This window comes from Podarcis pityusensis (genome assembly GCF_964106645.2).
Source record: "Podarcis pityusensis genome assembly, chromosome: 1".
In the NCBI taxonomy this organism is placed as follows: Eukaryota; Metazoa; Chordata; class Lepidosauria; order Squamata; family Lacertidae; genus Podarcis; species Podarcis pityusensis.
Window position 1 is genome coordinate 109,237,781 of NC_138028.1, and position 18,333 is coordinate 109,256,113.

The 18,333-nt window shown below is 43.3% G+C and overlaps 1 protein-coding gene and 1 pseudogene across 13 annotated transcripts in view; one reads left to right on the forward strand and one right to left on the reverse strand.

Annotated features, from left to right (window-relative positions):
- Positions 1 to 18,333, reverse strand: part of KCNH7 (potassium voltage-gated channel subfamily H member 7) — a 262,472-nt gene that overhangs the window by 125,418 nt on the left and 118,721 nt on the right. The gene's annotated exons all lie outside the window — the stretch shown is intronic.
- Positions 3,846 to 4,404, forward strand: LOC308479052 (small ribosomal subunit protein eS10 pseudogene; annotated as a pseudogene). The gene has a single exon. The product of its transcript is annotated as a small ribosomal subunit protein eS10 pseudogene (transcript).

The window sequence follows — 18,333 nt, forward strand, 5'->3', positions numbered from 1 at the left end:
TGTAATTACATAGAATTAAAAATGGTTTTCAAAAATTGAATCATTTTCCTGAGATTATATCTGGCTCTCTTTTCAAAAATAGCGAAAATAATCAGGCTAATTGAGGGTGCAATCCCATATTGGATGGAAGCCTATATATAGGAACACAGGAAGCCTGCTTTATACTGAATCCTAACCTGGGTCCATCCAGCACAGGATTTGTCTCCACGGACTGTTTCAGACAAATTTCACCCCAAGCCTCTGATGGGGTCTTCAGCATGCAAAGAAGATAGCCATCTATCAAGGATGCTTTAGCTGAGATTCCGGCATTGCAAGGGGTTGGACTAGATGCCCCCAAAGGTCCCTTCCAACTCCACAATTCTATGTTCTGCCACTGAGCTTATGGCCCTTCCTCTATTGTGGAAGCTCTGCAACACCGGAGGTATGATCAATACGCCACTGGCGTGACAGATCTGCTGGTGGAAATGTCCAGGGAACACTAAGAAAACATCAGCTCCGCTGGTGAAGATACACCAGTGGAATGTCTAAAAAGGTGAGTCTGGAAAGGTGTAGCAGAGGGGAGGAGCACACCTGCGCTACACAACCACACCTCTGTTGACAATGCAGCTTTACATCAGCCCTGGGCCTGGAGCAGATAATCTCCCTCCTATGAAATTCAGTGGGGATATATATATATATATATATATATATATATATATATATATATCAATAGCTTCCTCTAGATTGAGAACCACCCCACCTGCGTCATTATGAGAAAGCTGACGATAGGGTTGGGAGAGCAATATGGTTCCATTCACATTTCAGGGCAAATTGACTTAATCCTCCCTTCTGGACACAACACAGCCTTCTTTTGAAATCTGCACTTCTCCAAATGTCTCAGTGCAATTCTCCAGCCATGGTGAGAGGAGACTGAGGCTTGAGCATCCTGTCACACCTTCACCATACATTTAAGACATACGGCTCCCCACAAAGAACCATGGGAACTACAGTTTACACAGCACTGATCTACATTCCCCACCACCCTTAACAAACCACAGGTCCCAGGTTTATCTGGGGAAAACAATGAGCTTTAAATGTATAGTTCACATGTGGCCACACAGCCTACACTCTCACAGACTGGAAGAGAGCTGCCTTGTCTCCCACTGCCCTGGAGGATTTAAAGTTATATTTGCTTCCTCTGGGTAGTGATCTGCTGGAAATATAAAGGGTGCTCATCTTCTTATCCACAACCGCTACTGCCCTTATTAGGAGCCAGACAATTCCAGGCAGGCAACTGGAAGTAGAGGGAATGCAGGACGGTTTAACAATACATCTTTATATAGCTGCCTTTTCTGGCCTGCAGCTCTTACCCAGGCTAAACATACCCAAGTCTTCCAACCCTTCCAGGCCCCTCACTCATCTTTGCCAACCTCCCTTGTCCGTGTTCAGAACCACATCCACGCTACACTTTTAGAAGCTCTGTTATACCACTTTGAAGGTCATGGCTTCGCCCAAAGAATTCTAGGAGCTGTAGTTTGTTAAAGGACCTAAGAGTTTGTAGGAGACCCCCTAGCCCCCTGACGAGCTATAGTTCTGTGTGATTCCTCTGGGAAGGCATCAACATTTGGCCCTGCCCAGCCATTGGCAGTTAGTTGCTCAGGGATGCCAACTTGCAAAAGAGCAAAACATCTCCCGCTATTTACTTGCCTGGAAAACTAAGTTACTCTGCTTCATGGTTCCCAGTCAAAACTTATAAAGGTTTCTTTCTTGAAACAGCCTGCATGCCTTTCCATTTAAGACTGTGATTCTAACTGGATCAGTGCATTTGATCAGCTAGTAAAATTTTGGAAAACTTGCTTGAATGTTTGCATGATGAATTGATTTCATTAGTTTTACCATTATTTAAGGCCCAGAATATTTTTTTTCTGTTCCTCTCTTGCTTTAATTCAAGTCTCTTATCTTTCTAGTCATCACACAACATGCCCCCGCCCCCGCCACCACTGCCCTTCCATCCCCTGTAAGGACATCGGCGGAATGACATAGGCGAGAGGCAATGAATTGGAATCTATTGTGTTATTTTTGAAAGTTTTTGAAAGTCTGTTTCTCAGAGGGATTACGGCTAACCTTCACAGAAAGAATTCCTGAAGGTGGAATCCTTGCCAAAGATGATATCCTGGCTTCCCCATGCAAAGCCATCTGTCAGTCTGGCTTTCTGCCCTCCTCCTATCCTTGTTCACTGCCAGCCACTTGCAAGTGAAAAAAGAGCCAGAGATTAGCAGTCGAGAACATGCTCTGCATGCACAAGGACCCCGGCAATCCCCAGGGAGGGCTGGGCAAGACTCCTGTGTGGGAACCATCAGGAGGGGCTGCCAGTCAATGCAGACTAGGGACCACCACCCTTTTGGGGCTCAGAGGCCCCTTTAGAAATCGAAAGGAAACCTGTCACAGACATCACAAAGCACCCATTTCATAGAAGGAGCACGCAATGCTCAGACCTCCTTCTACCAAACAATAGGCAAAACACCTCTGCACACGACCAAATGAACCATCAGACAGCCCCGCTGTCTCCCCATCAGACAGCCCCGCAAATATCCAGAACCACCAGTTATAGGGTGGATGCTAAGTGGGGTGTCCAAGTCACTGTGGTTCTTATGTTGGGGAACACCTTGTTGAGGACATCTACCCTAGTGGTAGAGGCAAGGCCGGCCCAAGACATTTTGGCACCTGATGTGAACCACAAAATGGCACCAGGGAAGAAGGGGTGAGTGAAGATCTACAACAGGGCCAAGGGAGGAATGAAGATCTACATCAGGATCTGCTGCCTCTGTGGATGTGCCACCTGAAACAGTTGCCTCACCTTGCCTCATGATTGGGCCACCCCTGCATAGACAATATCAAGCTAGATGGACCGTGTATAAGTCTTGTTTATTTGGGTTAAGTTTTGATGGGTATTGTGTAATGCGTTACAACATTTTTATTGTGTGATGTACATTAGAATGCATTTGATGTGGGAAGGTTTCTCTCTGGTCAGGTGAAAGTTAGCTTAACTGTCATGCGGGGCCTTCGCTGTGAGTCAGAATTCTATACAAGAGAAGGTATGGAGACTTCCACAGAGTCCTCAGTTGTTGGGGCTTAGTTGGGGTGGAGAGAATACAAGGGTGATTTGGCTAAGTGGTTTTAAATGGGTAATTAACTCTTTCCTCAAAACTAGAACATTAATAGTTAAATAAAAACTGTTGGTATTTAAAGTGATGCAACAGTTTAACAAAACACACGCTCACTGAAAACACTGTAAGGCTTTAAAGCAGGCATAGGCAAACTCGGCCCTCCATATGTTTTGGGACTACAACTCCTATGATTCCTAGCTAACAGGACCAGTGGTCAGGGATGATGGGAGTTGTAGTCCTAAAACATCTGGAGGGCTGAGTTTGCCTATGCCTGCTTTAAAGTAGCCAGCCAAGCTTGTTGTACTTAATAATCATGTAATATTGTAATAAATAATCTTGTAATAAATAATCACAGGTGCCTTTGATGAGCTCTGTGCCACACTTTCACTCCACAGTTACCAGGTTGTCAGTAAGTTAAGGGTTCAGGCAGAGTAAGTGACATTGACTAGTTTAGAAGAGCCACTGGAGTGGAAGATGCATTTTGTGGTTATAGGGTCAGCAGATACCTTCCCCTTTTGCTCAACATGGACCAAATGTTTGTGTTGGTATAAGGACGTTTCTTAGGAGCACATCTCAGGTGCCTGCTTTCCTGTGACACGGCTTTGTGAAAATGGACCTGGTGATTACAGTTCTGTAACTCGCAAGCAAGGATTCAACAGAACATCCCTATGCTTTCCAGTGTTCGAGCCTCTTGCCCCTGCCACGATGTTGATGCCTAAAAGAAACCCACATTGCCATCTACAAACTCCTTTTTAAGGAAGGAGTGATGGTAGCTAAGAAAGGTGTTCATATGCCTAAACACCCAGAACTGGCAGACAAAAATGTGCCCAACCTCTAAGTCATGAAAGCAATGTAGTCGCTGAAATCTCGTGGTTATGTGAAGGAACAGTTTTCGCATGGAGACATTTCTATTGGTATTTGACCAATGAGGGCATCCAGTACTTGAGGGACTATCACCACATGCCGCCTGAAATTGTGCATGCCGCCTTGCGTCGCAGTCGTCCTGAAACTGGATAGCCCCAGCCCAAAGGTTTGGAGGGTGGGTGTCCTGCTCACCTTACACGGGGAGGGGCTGACAGGGACACCAACAGACGCAGTGCTGACAAGAGGGCAGAGGCTGGAGCTGGGTCAGCTACTGAATTTCAGTTTAGAGGTGGATTTGGGCGTGGATGTGGTCAATCACCTCAGGAGAAATCTGTTGCTGTTTGGTTGCATCTTGTGTATAATAAATAGGTGGAAAATGCAAAACAAAACAAAACGTCCCTATAGGACTTTGGCTCCAGCTGGAGACGAGGAAACAATCTGGCTCGTTCCTTCCAACTGTAGAACCCTTCTCCTTCAAAGCAAGGTAGGCCTTAAAGCACATTACACATCCATTTCAAACATTTTCCTATGAAAAGCCCCTTCTAATCTACTGCTAACTTGACTTAGTCTTAGCACACGCTGCCACAACAGCATGCCAAAACTCTTTAAATCCTGTGCTTTGCTGGATTTATTGTGGCAAGATAATGTTACTTTAATGAGGCATTTCATGATTTACTTTCCATTTCGGCATAGTTTAAAAACAAACTCACGCCATGGAAAGTGGGACACAATCGGCTGTGACAGCGCTTTCATTATGATCTCTTACTGCAGCCTTATAAATGGGTTTAAAATGGATATTATTTACCTACTGGGTAGTGCCGTCTCTCTTGGATTATGGGAGAGCTGTGGGCAATTTCTTTATTTAGATAGCAGCTTGCCTTTCCCCCTGTAATTTCAGGGTAAATATAGTTTTCGTGGGCACCACGTTTCCGTTTCACTCGGCCGTTTCCACAGGCTCCCTGTTTCAGAGGCCGATTGCCCTGCAGAAGGAGTAGCCAGTGGGGCACCTTCCAGACTCCAAACTCCCTTCAGCCCCAGCAGGTATGGGCAATGGTCACGGGGGGGGGGGGGAGTTGTAGTCCAGCAACAATTGGAGGGCCCTACATTGGTTGTCCCTGTCGCGGAGAAACTAGAAGAAACACTAAAGGTAAAGGGTAAAGGGACCCCTGACCATTAGGTCCAGTCGTGGCCGACTTTGGGGTTGCGGCACTCATCTCGCTTTATTGGGCAAGGGAGCCACCGTACAGCTTCCAGGTCATGTGGCCAACATGACTAAGCTGCTTCTAGCGAACCAGAGCAGTGCACGGAAACACCGTTTACCTTCCCGCCGGAGTGGTACCTATTTATCTACTTGTATTTTGACGTGCTTTCGAACTGCTAGGTTGGCAGGAACAGGGACTGAGCAATGGGAACTCACCCCGTTGTGGCGATTTGAACCGCCAACCTTCTGATCAGCAAGTCCTAGGCTCTGTGGTTTAACCCACAGCGCTACCCGCGTCCCTCAGAGGAAACACTCAGAGGAAACACTAGGGAGCAGCAAAAGAGGAAGATATATTAGGGGCCAACATGGGACACGGATAAATTATGGGACCAGGATAAACACAATGAAATAAGGGAATCACAAAAAATATAGCATAGGATGTACGTAACTTGATTCCTCAGGAATCCTTGCATCTTGAAACTGAATTCCAGGAGACAATTTGGAAACCTCACCTGGTCCAGTGGATGAACTGACAAGGTCTGGTGACAAAGAGGTTATTACACCTGTGGTCAGAGAGCTAGGCTGGCTCCCAGTCAAGTTCTGACTTTTAAGGCCCGAAGGCAGGCTTACCCAACAGGTGGGCCTCCAGCTATTGCTGGATTCCTGCTTCCAAGAACCCCAGCAGCATTGCCAATGGACAGGGATGGTGGGAGCTGTAGTACAACACTGAAGGGCTCTGCCCTGACGTCTTCAGAGATCTGATGGGAATTCCCAGCATGACTCTTCACAGCACAGGATTAAGCGGCAGCAGCAACTACCGCCATCTTCATTTCCCTGGATGCCTCTGGACCCAGAGACAATGGGAATAATGGAGAAGGCTGTGACTGCTTTATCAGACATTGGATCAAACCACAGGGGGGAATCTTCTCTTGAAACTGAGGGGGTATTCATGAATTTGGTTTGTGACATGGTGTGGGAAAATAAATTATGAAAAGGATTTTTTTTAATCATCATCATCATCACCATCATTGGGCATTCCTTAGAGCCCACGCATAGCTGACTTGTTGCCTTCCATATATGTTTGGACTCCAAGTCCCATCAACCTCAAAAAGCATGGTCAGGGTTGATGGGAATTGTTCCCATCTGGAGGGCATTTGGAGGTCCAAGGAGGACTTAGCCCTTGGATATTTGCTTGTTTGTTTGCTTGCTTGCTTGGTGGTTTGTTTGTTTTAAAAATTAAATTATATTATCTTTCCCAAAAGTTCAAGATCACTAACAAGGTACTTCTTTGCTACTCCTAAGGGAGTTCTTTCAATCTTGGCCATTGTGCTTGTGAGACTTCCAGCATAACCTAAATAAAAGAATGTCAAATCGCATAGAAAAAGCAGCGATAAATTATTTGGTTTTATGGTGCATTTTTTTACCCTCTCCCCCCCAAAAAAATTAACATATTGCCATGTGGTGTTGGAACATGGCTTGCAACCCTGGTAGTACTTAAATGAAAGAAGCTTTTCTAAATATTTTACAGCTTATTAATTAGTGATGAATAGAAATGGTTATTGTGATACATCATAGATTTGTGTGAATTATTGAAAGGTACATTACATCAACGGATGTAAGGACAGTAGTTATAAACTGGCACACAAAATTATTTATAAACGTCTCACATCTACGACAAGTTGCCACACCTAAAAGGATATTTTATTAAGAAAATTTTAAATATTATATAAGAAAGCTACCCCCCCCCACTGCAGTTAAGTTGGGCTGGTTCTAGACACATCAAAGAAGCGTTTCAGTTAAACGCATTGTAAACTTTGTAAAACGGAACTCCACAGTGCCATCTGGTGTCACAGTGTTATAATGAATATGCAACGCATATAAAGCGCTTTTTCTTTGCCAGTGCAGGTAAGTCCCTGGAGTAATTGTTATGTACTGAAGTTCTCACCCTGGGCCAGCAGGGGGATACTGTAGATAGTTTTCACTCAGGTCCACATATGCAAATAAGGGATTGAAAGTGACGTTCAGTGATTGGATAGTTACAGAAAATGGTTACTGTTGCGTTCTAGTGGAGCTCTATATAAGCAGGCTGGCTGAACCCTTCAGTTCAGTTCAGTTCTGGCCTGTGAATAAACATGAGCTGTTTGAAGAATCGCTGTGTCATCTGATACATTCAGCCACAACTTAACAGTAATACTACTTAATGGCACCATAGAATGAACTAGAATGATAGGATGGCTTCTTCCAAATCACCAAAAATAAGCTTGTTTTCTCCTTCTCTGGAGGGTAGAACCTGAACCAATGGCTTCAAGTTACAAGAAAGGAGATTCCAATGAAACATCTGGAAAAAACTTTCTGACAGTTTGACAGTTGAACAGTCTCCCTCGGGAGGTTGTGGAGGTTTTTAAGCAAAGGTTGGACAGCCAACTGCCATGGATGTTTTAGCTGAGATTCCTGCATTCCTGGGGGTTGGACATGATGACTCTTGGGTTCTCTTCCAACTCTATGATTCTATGAAAAATGAGGATGAAAGATGACACCAATTTGCATAATATTTCCATATGTTAATTTATGTTGTGGATGTAAACTATATCCTTTACATAGAAATGCAATACATCTCACCACAGACGGTGACCAGGTAACCTCTGTGCCTGCTGAGTCTGCTGCCCTGGTGCTATTGATGGGTTGGTTCAATGCCCAGGGTTTCCTTTCTTACTGATTTTGATCTTGAAGCTGCACTTGGAACTGGACAACCCTTCAAAGAAAGAACTCCTTCAAATAGAGGATTGTCTCCAGGAAAGTAGGACGCCTGCCCAACCTCAAGAATGAGCCAGAATGTTGAGAAATATTTAGTATCAAATGTTGGCCTAGTTGCACATCACACCTGCAGCAGCTCACACAAATGAAATAGTTATCTACGTTGGCACCTGTAGAGCTCATACAGGAAGTTGCCTCTGTAGAAAAGGCTTACAAAGCACAGCCTATAAAACACACAGAGGTTAAAATGCAGGTTAAATATAGGTTAAAGCTAACAGTGTGTATTATAATACAAATCAGGAAATATGATGATTACTGGTCACACCAAAATCATTGCAGTGGACCACTTGGGCAGAGGACATCATTGCTTCTGCTCTGAAAAAGTCCCAGAACTGCTCTCCTCCACATTCTCCTTCCACAAATTGACCATAAAATATGCATTTTTGAAGTCTGGGATTGTGTATCTTAAGGCAGCTCAGGTCACCAGTGCATTCTATGCTCCTCTTAAGCAGCCTGGCTCTTTTTCATCTTATCCACTGTCCCTTTCGCTTTGCATCTCTTAAATGCCAGAGGTGATCAGCTTTGCTAGACACAAAGAAATATCCTTCCATGAATAAGAGGAAGCACAGGATGAAAAACATAAGACAATATCCTGGGGGATCAGAAGCATGCAGGTTCACAACCAGCTATGTGAAGGAAACTACCAACATTGCTAAACAGGAACTGCTACAGCATGGAGCATCATGGAGCCTTCTTCAGATGGAGAACTGAGTGAGCTGATGTGACCTCCTGCTTAAATTGAACTGAAAGGTTTATATTTATTTTTTGATCTGTTGCTATGGAAGCTGTGGCCACTAAGTACCTTCACACTCTTTTTCTCCTAATCCGTAGGTCTCTTCTCACAGCATGTTTACAGTGTGGGAACTTCTACAGTGGAGCTGCTTCTAACACCACTTGGGTAACATGAGAAATCCCCCAAGTCCTTGAGATGAGTCCACAGTACATTATTGTTGGAATAAGCAACAGACTTTAATTAAGCCCATTGGGTGAGAGAGGAGAAAAGCCTCTAAACAGTTAATATCAGCAGGCATTTCTGGATACAACAGAAGGAAGGCAAAAAACAAACAAACAAACAAACAAACAGAAAAACAGAAACTAAACTAAACTGTTTGTTCCTACATACATGAAGTTTACAGCTAGTTGTGTGAGTTTTCTGGGTCACTCTATCTAGTCAATTCTTTTCCTCTCACCCAGAGGATAAAAGGGAACACACCCTTCACTTGCCCAAGAGATCTCGGTTAGATCCAGAATAATTAATCTGAATTTTAAAAATAATCTAAAAACTGAAAACGAAAATGGGAAAGAGCATCATTTCCCCAACTTCCTCCTCCAGCTGTATGTGAGAAGAAGGTAGCCTTTCTTGTGACCAGTGTGGTTTAGAAATGCTCTTATAAGTAAATGAATAGGTGGTTTAGAAAGGCTTTTATAAGTAAATAAAACATTTCTGACTCACGAAGCCATAAATGTCTTATACCCCTCAGAGGCCACATTCTACCCTAGATCTAATCACGACCTTCAGGATAAAACACCTTCTTACCAGTGAAACCTGTGTGCCAAATATGAACTGTAAAGTCGCAGAGAGAGACATTCCTGGTTGCTACCCTACAGACAACTGCACATATTTCTTCCCTAAAGGTCCAGGCCTGTATGCCACAAGTAGGGAACCTGTGCCCTCCAGATATTGCTGGACTGCCACTGACCCTAATGAGTATGGCCAATGGTCAGAGGTGATGGAGGTTGTAACCCATATGGAGGACCACAGGTTCCTCATCCCCGATATGCATCTTTCAAAAGTGCTGAATGGGGTGAGTCAAAATAGATTAGGTTGATAAAGTCCAAATTGAATGCATGGATTAATGCAGTTGTATCTCAAAGAGTTCTGAAGGTGAGGAGCACTAGTGTTCATTTGCTGTTAAGAAACTATTACAAAAAGAAAAATGGATGCCTTGAAACGAAGACGAATGATTCTTCCTTGCTCTGGATTGTGTAGCACTTGCTCCTTTAAGTGCCACTCCACTCTGCACTATCATTAGTTATCACTGAAGCTATGCAAAAAGTTACTATTTGGCATGAATGATGGTGGTCGCATCTTGTCAGTCGATGAACATTCCAACAAAGGACATAATATTTTGTAGCTTGTGGGGGAATTGGAAGATCCCTTATGGAAGACAGCAAAAGGTTCCTGAGCAAAACCAGGAATGTTAGGTAGAAATACCTCTTTACAAAAGGGGGGAAAAAGAACATTTTGTCTCAAAGAATAGGACCAAATACAATTGCTTAACCAAAATAAAAATACTGTGTTATGGGTTTGTTCTCTGAGTTTGAAGATTCAATTATTGATTTTTCATAGGAGTGCTCCTTTTTCGGAATGAAAAAGTTATCCAGAGTCTCTCTTACATATTCTAAGATTCTTAAATTCTCTTATGTTTCAGCAACTTGGATGATATTTCTGTGCAATGAAAGGTGTAGAATTTTGTCTAGCCTTTCTGTAGCAAGATCGTAATGAAATAAAAGTGCTTCTTAAATGTTATTTCCAAAGGTTGGTGCCAGACTTTTACTGAGGTTCTGCTTAATCTAGAAACCTCAGTGCCAATTCAAATATTCAGAGAGGCCACCTAAGCTGTACAGCTTCAGAATACAGGGTCAGGGATGGGGGAGGGGAGGTTACACATTTGAATGTTTCCACGTGTAAAAGCCACTCTGAATGTGGAAATGCAGTCCGGGAGAAGGGCTCAAGTCTAGCCTTTTTGCTGGCTTCTTAGCCTTCTACAGATATAGAGAGGTGGTTTGTTTTTGTTTCTGATACACAGAGCACTCAGATATATAACTTCAAACCCTATTTCTAAAGAAAGTTTCTTTCTGTGCTTGCAGCAACCAATGATATTGGGAAAGTCACTGAACTATCTCTGACGGCTTCCAAGAAGTTATTCCCCAATGGAAACTGGGTGTCTGGTACCTATAACTGCTTTTGGCTGGAGACTGAAAATACAGTCAAAATCTAGAGAGGGAAAAAGCAAGTCTACCAAGGGCAGAACCTCCCCCTCTCATCAGATCTTTTTAGCTTAGATTGTCTTCTGTGTCAGTCATCTTCCCTGATGGACACAAACAAGGTAAAGTCACCAGGTCAACTTCCGCTAATGAGTGCAAGAAGGGTTTCCAGTTTCCAGGAGATCTGCTTAAGGCTAAACTATCCTTGCCTTTTCCTTCACATCAGTCTTGAATGAAACTGCTGTGTGCTACTGATTCATTAGTCCCATCTCTGCCTGGGAGCCATTTTCTTTATAGGAAATTTCCAAGAAAGTGCAACACATGTTACGCTGATGAAGGAGCAAAAGGCTTCCATGCATGTGAAAGGGAAAGAGTTGATGATTTCCATCCCATTTCTTCTTTGTTTTGATAATGAATGTGATTTGCAGCATATAGTTTCCTCTCTGCAAAGCCACAATTTTTCAAAGAGACAGCATGACTATTGAACTTACCTCAAATGAATGGCTTTTCAGCCAACAGCAAATCAATGAACAAAGACTCCCCCTTCCCCCAGAGTATGAATGTATCAAGCATCACAGCAACACCAAAGAAAGTTTTGATTCATTTTGTTCCCTCCTAGATTACTAGAAATAAAATGTGCTGCAACAAACGTTTCATTTTCAATAGAATCCCTGTAAATCCACCCAAAGGAACTTCTCTGCCTCTACTTCCCGGTGTAGACAAAATTCAGAAACCTGGAAAATAGTTGACAACCATTGATGCTTCACTGGTCCTGATTCTGGCTTTGAAGGACACAAGATGGTGGCTTGGCGAGATGGTGGCTTGAATGACAAGAAGGCCAAACCAAGCCATGTCCACAATGGATAGGACTCAGCAAAGAGCTACTGCTATATAAAAGTGACTCAGCCCTGAGTTCTGGTCAATTAGGAGTCCCACCAAGGAGGACATGGGCTTCCAGAGAAAACTACCACTGGCAGCTCTGGAGTTGGAGCAGTCCTCCAAGAGGCTTCCTTACCATGACTAGAATTCCCATTTGTGCTGAATATATAAGGGAGGATGGAAATCCAGGCTCTCTAACCTGGAGGTCAGACTCCCCCACTCCCACCGTAAATCAGACTAATGTAAATCATGCTCTCTGAAGCCCATGCAGATTAGGAATGATAGACTAGAGATTAGCTACATGTTACAGAGAAGCTCTGCTTAGCTAGAACTCCGCACAGGCCCTGGAATTATCTGTTCATTCTGACTTCACTCTAAGCAGTGAGTGCAGTGCTATTGCAAGAAATTTGTTATTGCTGTTGCTGTGGCTCAAACCACAGTAGTTTGAGCTAAGCAGCCTACTATACAGGCAAACTATAGTGGCTCCTGCCAGACGTCCTCTCCATAATAACACCATAAAGGGAATTTCCCCATAGCAGCCGTAAGTACAAAAGCGAAATTAAGTCCCTGAACCATGACCATATATAATGCAAGCATATATGGTTAATTAATTGGTTATTAATTAACACCAAGAAGGTAGGCATTCTCCAGAAGCATCTTCTAAGTAATCCAAGTCATTGGATTAAGTCAAAATTTACATTTCCTGTGAAATGTCTCCACCTTCTCTACTGTGCCCCTCCCCATCATAAAGAGTTAAACTCAGTCTAAAGCTCAATACACAGCTGGAGTAATTTCTATCTTATTATAATCATTCTACCATAATTTCCCCTTCTTCACAGAGATCTTAAGATATTTGTAATCCTGGTGGATTTCTTCAGCCATTTCAACTAGCAGAATTCAAACTACTGTGGCAGAAAACATTTCCTATACCAAAGTCAAGGTATCCCACTTAGAAGATTACGGAAAGGAACTCGTGCCAAGGTGCTGTTTCAGGATGATTGACTGTGATGATGTACACAGTAGTTGAAATGCATTGCAGTATGTACATTATATATCAAGACACTGAAAATGAGGGGAATCAGCTGTCAAGCTATCAATTATGATATGTCATCTTGCAGTGCAACTTACATAATGTCTGGTGAATGATGTACCTAAATTCATAGAGCTTTCCATCTCAGAATAAAATAGACACCACATAGATGTTCAAGGAAGCTGGGCAACTCTTTGGTTTAAAAGAGGCTCAAATAGTCTGGCACTGGATTTTCTTTTAGTAGGAGGGCTTTAATTATTTCAGATCTGGAACCTAAAAGTATCTAATTATTCCAGATCTGATGCAGCCCCAAATCTCCTTAAGGTGCAGGATCTTGGCCTCCAGTGCTGTGACTTTGCTGCTTAATATTGCTTAACTTGTTGAATGATTTATGGCATTTCAATTGTACTCTGTTTCTATTTTGTTTTAACATGCTGTCCACCATGTGGGGGCCCTTTGGAATGAAAAGCAGTATACAAATGAATGGATCGTGATGCCCCTAAATGTTCCAATCGAGCAAGAGAGAAGCATGCAAAACCAGGCTTGTGTGTGCAGTTTCGTTTGATGGCTTAGGAAGACACCCGCAAAGGAACAATCCTATATGCTACCATCCATATGGCACTACAGTCCCATGTCTTGCAAGGCAGACAGAAGTGGCTCCCTTCTAGTTTTCATGAGAACCTTTTTCAAGTAAAAAATAATTTGCTGCAGAAATGTGGAGAATTTAAGACTGGAAAATTTAAGATTGGAAAAGTGAGAAACTGAGAGTACCAGTATTGATGGATCCAGAATGCGGCAGCTAGAACTGGTGACTGGGAGTGGCCGCCGAGACCATATAACACCAGTCCTGAAAGACCTGCATTGGCTCCCAGTACATTTCTGAGCACAATTCAAAGTGTTGGTACTGCCCTTTAAAGCTCTAAACTGTAGGCCTGAAGGAGTGTCTCCACTCCCATTGTTCAGCCTAGACACTGAGGTCCAGTGCTAAGAGCCTTCTGGCAGTTCCCTCACCATGAGAAGTGAGGTAACAGGGAACCAGGCAGAGGGCCTTCTCGGTAGTAGCACCCTCCCATCAGATGTCAAGGAAATAAACAACTACCTGACTTTTAGAAGATATCTGAAGGCAGACCTGTTTAGGGAAGTTTTTAATGACTGATGTTTTATCGTGTTTTGAATATTCTGTTGGAAGCCTCCCAGAGTGACTGGGGAAACCCAGACAGATGGGCGGGGTATAAGTAATTATTCTTATTATTCTTATTATCCTTCCATCCCTTTTCTCCACTCCATTTTCTCTGATCCCTGCACCCATCCCGGTGTTGTCTAAAGGAGGGGCATGTCTTTTGTTTTTCTTTCCTTCTCCTTGGCCTCTTCCTTGTATATTTGAAGAAGCGGGAACAGAAAGAGCATGAATACTAGCAGCAGTGATGTTAAATACCAGCAGTATCTTGCACTTTAGAGCATTCCAGGTATTTGCATCCATTATCTCAGTAAACCCTGCAACAACCCTGGAAGAGAGGTCAGTACTGCTATCCCCATATTGCAGCCCCTGCAGCTTGCCTAAAGCAGGTTCATGGCAGAGAAGGGATTTGAACTGGTTCACAGCACAGATTTTCTGGTTCACAGCTCAGCTGCACTGCTGCCATGATGTAATCACATGGATTACTAAGCTATGGAGCTTGGCAGATAGCAACATAAAATATTTGATAAACGTTCCATGGAGCTTACAATAAGTTGCTCCCAGCTTTTGGGGATCTAGCTGCTGGAATCACTGGGATCTTAGTTCCCACCATGGCGCATCTGTCTGGAAACCTCCTAAATCCCATTGTGAAGTTAATGTCTCCCTCTCTCAAAATGTCATGTTCTTCTTGTATAAAACTAAAAGATCATTTTTATCTCCAGCTCCAGTATTAATAGCAGGTCAATGGCTATTTCCATCTGCCTCTCCATCAAAGTGTCAATGCTGATTAAGCACACATCTAACCACATTATGCAATGCAACCGCTGCTCAGGTTGGACTACTATTGTATTTTAATGGAAGCGTCGCTGTTCCCGGTCACCGTAGCACCAATTTCACTAATGCCAAGATCATGGGCTTGACCTAGTTACACCATAAATGAGAACATGAAAGGGTTTAGTGTTCTTCCTACTTCATCGACCCAGAGTGGGCAACTTCTACAGTATAATGAAACTCTTCACATACAGAACACAAAATGGTAAAATGGTTATTGGCTTGTATCACTTTAGACTGCATGTGGGCAATTGCATGGCTGAATACTTCCCCATATTTAATTTTTTAAAAACCCTCCTCCACATCAAGTAGAATTAAGAGAGAAAAGTTCTAGGGTAGTTTCCCCCTGACACATTAACATATTTTATACGCAACAATATTTTTAAAATAGAGAATGTTCAAACATGCAGCCTTCACCAGTACCACTTGCCGTCTGATGTGGTATAGCCCAGGAACACTTTACTTCAGTAGTGGTCGCTAGGCTGGGGCAGAGTTATGGAGATGCCCTCCTGACGCTGGTGTTGCTACAGCTTATCTGGATGGGACTGAGGAAGATGGGGTTACACCAACACAACCAATCCAATACTCCTGCCAGCACATTTGCACTGCCCTGACCACACTTCTGCCCTGTCCCACTCCAGCAACATCAACGTAAGCTATAGCAAAATAAGTGAGGGCTCCATTACTTTGGTCCTCAGCACTCATGCTTAATCTCCTCACCTACTGTTTCCACACTGGGATCAGGGATTCATGAAACTGTTTAACGCAAATGGTTTTGTCTGCCGCTGGTATTTTTATCTGATGCTTTTCTAGCAACAACTTTTGAGTTCACAATACCAACCAAGGATTGAAAATTTATTTCCATCAATATAATTTCCATCAATATCACAACAGCATATACATAAAGCAAAAGGTCTGTGAAGAAGGTAGCAGGGAATTCAGAAAGCATTAACCTTTTCTCTTTGTTTGAATGAAATATTTCTTGTGCCTTTTTTGTTCTGTTTGTGCTGTGAGCTGCTACTCACTTATGTCCTGCATGTGAAAAGTAGACTTATTATCTATCTATCTATCTATCTATCTATCTATCTATCTATCTATCTATCTCTATCTATCTATCTATCTATCTATCTATCTATCTATCTATCTATCTATCATCTGTCTGTCTGTCTGTCATCTATCTATCATCTATCTCATTGGGCAGAACATGATCCTGAGTCTCTCCTCCCCTCTTTGCCCCCCGTTTTGAAATCTTCATTCTTTTCCGAATCTTGCACTTTGGGAGGGGAAGTCGTCTTTGGTGTTCTCATTCTATGCACAACGAATAGCCTACATTTCTTAACACTACAGCAAGGATGGGGAACCTTGTGGCTTCCTGGATCTTGCATGCTGGCTGGGACTGATGGACGCTGTGGAGTCCAGCAGCATTGTAGCGCCATAACTTGCCCAACCCTGGGTAAGTAGTGATAATGATTATGATACTAGTGGCGTTTCTTCCTTGGCGGGGCAAGGCATCTGTTTGCCCTGCATTGATCTAAGCTCCACCCAAGGAAGGGTTTTTGTCATTGTCGTTGTTCAATGAGAGAAACATCTTTCATTACACTAAACATGTTAGTTGTAAATAAGATGACTGGCCTTGTCCTTTGCTGCCCTGACCCTTTATATAAAGGAATTTTACACTGCCATTAAAAATATATGACTCCAGGGATTCGGTTGACAAGGTGAAGGCTGCTGGAATTTGCCTTAATGGCCAAGCTGGCTTGGACATTCTTTGGCAGTTCCTTCTTTCGGTGAATAATTTACAAAGGTTCTCAAATGCTTTGAAGCGACTTCAATGCAAGTTGCAACTGACTCTCCAGAAGAATCATATAACAGCTTCGCCCCAGGTTCCACGGCAGCACAGAATTAAAAAGCACTTAATGGTTGGTTAATCATTCCTGTAGCTTGAGAAAATGTGGCTTGGTTCTTAAAGACATTCTTATGCAATTCAGCATCAATGGCACATGGTGAATTGTAGTTAGCATAGCTCAGGAAAGGGCACATAGAGGGTTGGCTTACGTGTACATCTTGACTGCACACTTGGAGCTGATTCATTCACACATGCACTTTCACCACTTGATGCCTACAGTATCTGGAAGTGCTTGTGTTTGTGTGTGAATGGACCATCACAGATAAGAACATCACAGATATAACTTCCATGCCTCAGCACATCATCTCAAGTGCAATGCTTTTCAGGGGAATCAGTTCATGCACTGCATGAGAGCAATGCCCAATGAACTTAGTTGAATGCTTTCTGGCAGTATCTGAAGTTGGACCACTCTTCCTTGTGAGCCTTGCAAGGCCCCATTTCTTTCCATCGCCCCACCCCCACAGAGACTCATAAAAACCTCCCATTTTAGGCAGGCATTTCAATTTGTACCCCTGAAACCTGCAGTAGATTTTATAAAAATCTGGCTCTTTTGTAGTCCTGTGCTTGCTGCTGTTTCTTTGAGTTGTTGTTGTTGTTAATTCATTATTTTATTTTATTTTATTTTACCCTGCTTTGGGGGCATCTCCCGAAAAGTCGTCTATACATTAAAAACAAAGAAGGATTTCCGTGCATGGGAAATCCATGAATCAAATAGGATGTTTGATGGAATCTACTTACCCTATGAAGGACGTGGGTGGTGCTGTGGGTTAAACCACAGAGCCTAGGACTTGCCGATCAGAAGGTTGGCAGTTTGAGTCCCCGTGACGGGGTGAGCTCCCGTTGCTCGGTCTCTGCTCCTGCCAACCTAGCAGTTCGAAAGCACGTCAAAGTGCAAGTAGATAAATAGGTACCGCTCCAGCGGGAAGGTAAACGGCATTTCCGTGCGCTGCTCTGGTTTGCGAGAAGCGGCTTAGTCATGCTGGCCACATGACCTGGAAACTGTACGCCAGCTCCCTCAGCCAGTAAAGCGAGATGAGCGCTGCAACCCCAGAGTCAGCCACGACTGGACCTAATGGTCAGGGGTCCCTTTACCTTTACCTTTACCTTTATCTTTACTTATCCTATGGGGTTGATATTTTCCAGGGCTACATCCAGTGCTTGATATGGTTTATGTAACCCGGTCAAAGTCTCAGCAGGAACAATTGGAGAGACAGATTCAGGGTGTTATTTTAGTCACTTTTCTTCTTCATCAAGTTGTTTTCAGGAATCTGTTTAAGACATCAGCATTGCTCACCCGAAGCTGACTCATACGTTAACAGGGACTATATTTTCTGTGCAACCAGGCTGGTTGGAGAGCAGATTGGATCTCTGGGGAGGAAGACAATTGCCCTCCCATCCCCAGCCAAGTCAGGCATCCATCACACATCCAGAGTTGCAAGGACAAGGGGTGTAACTCCTAGCCAAGAATAATTCCACAACTCCTATTGTTTTCAAAAC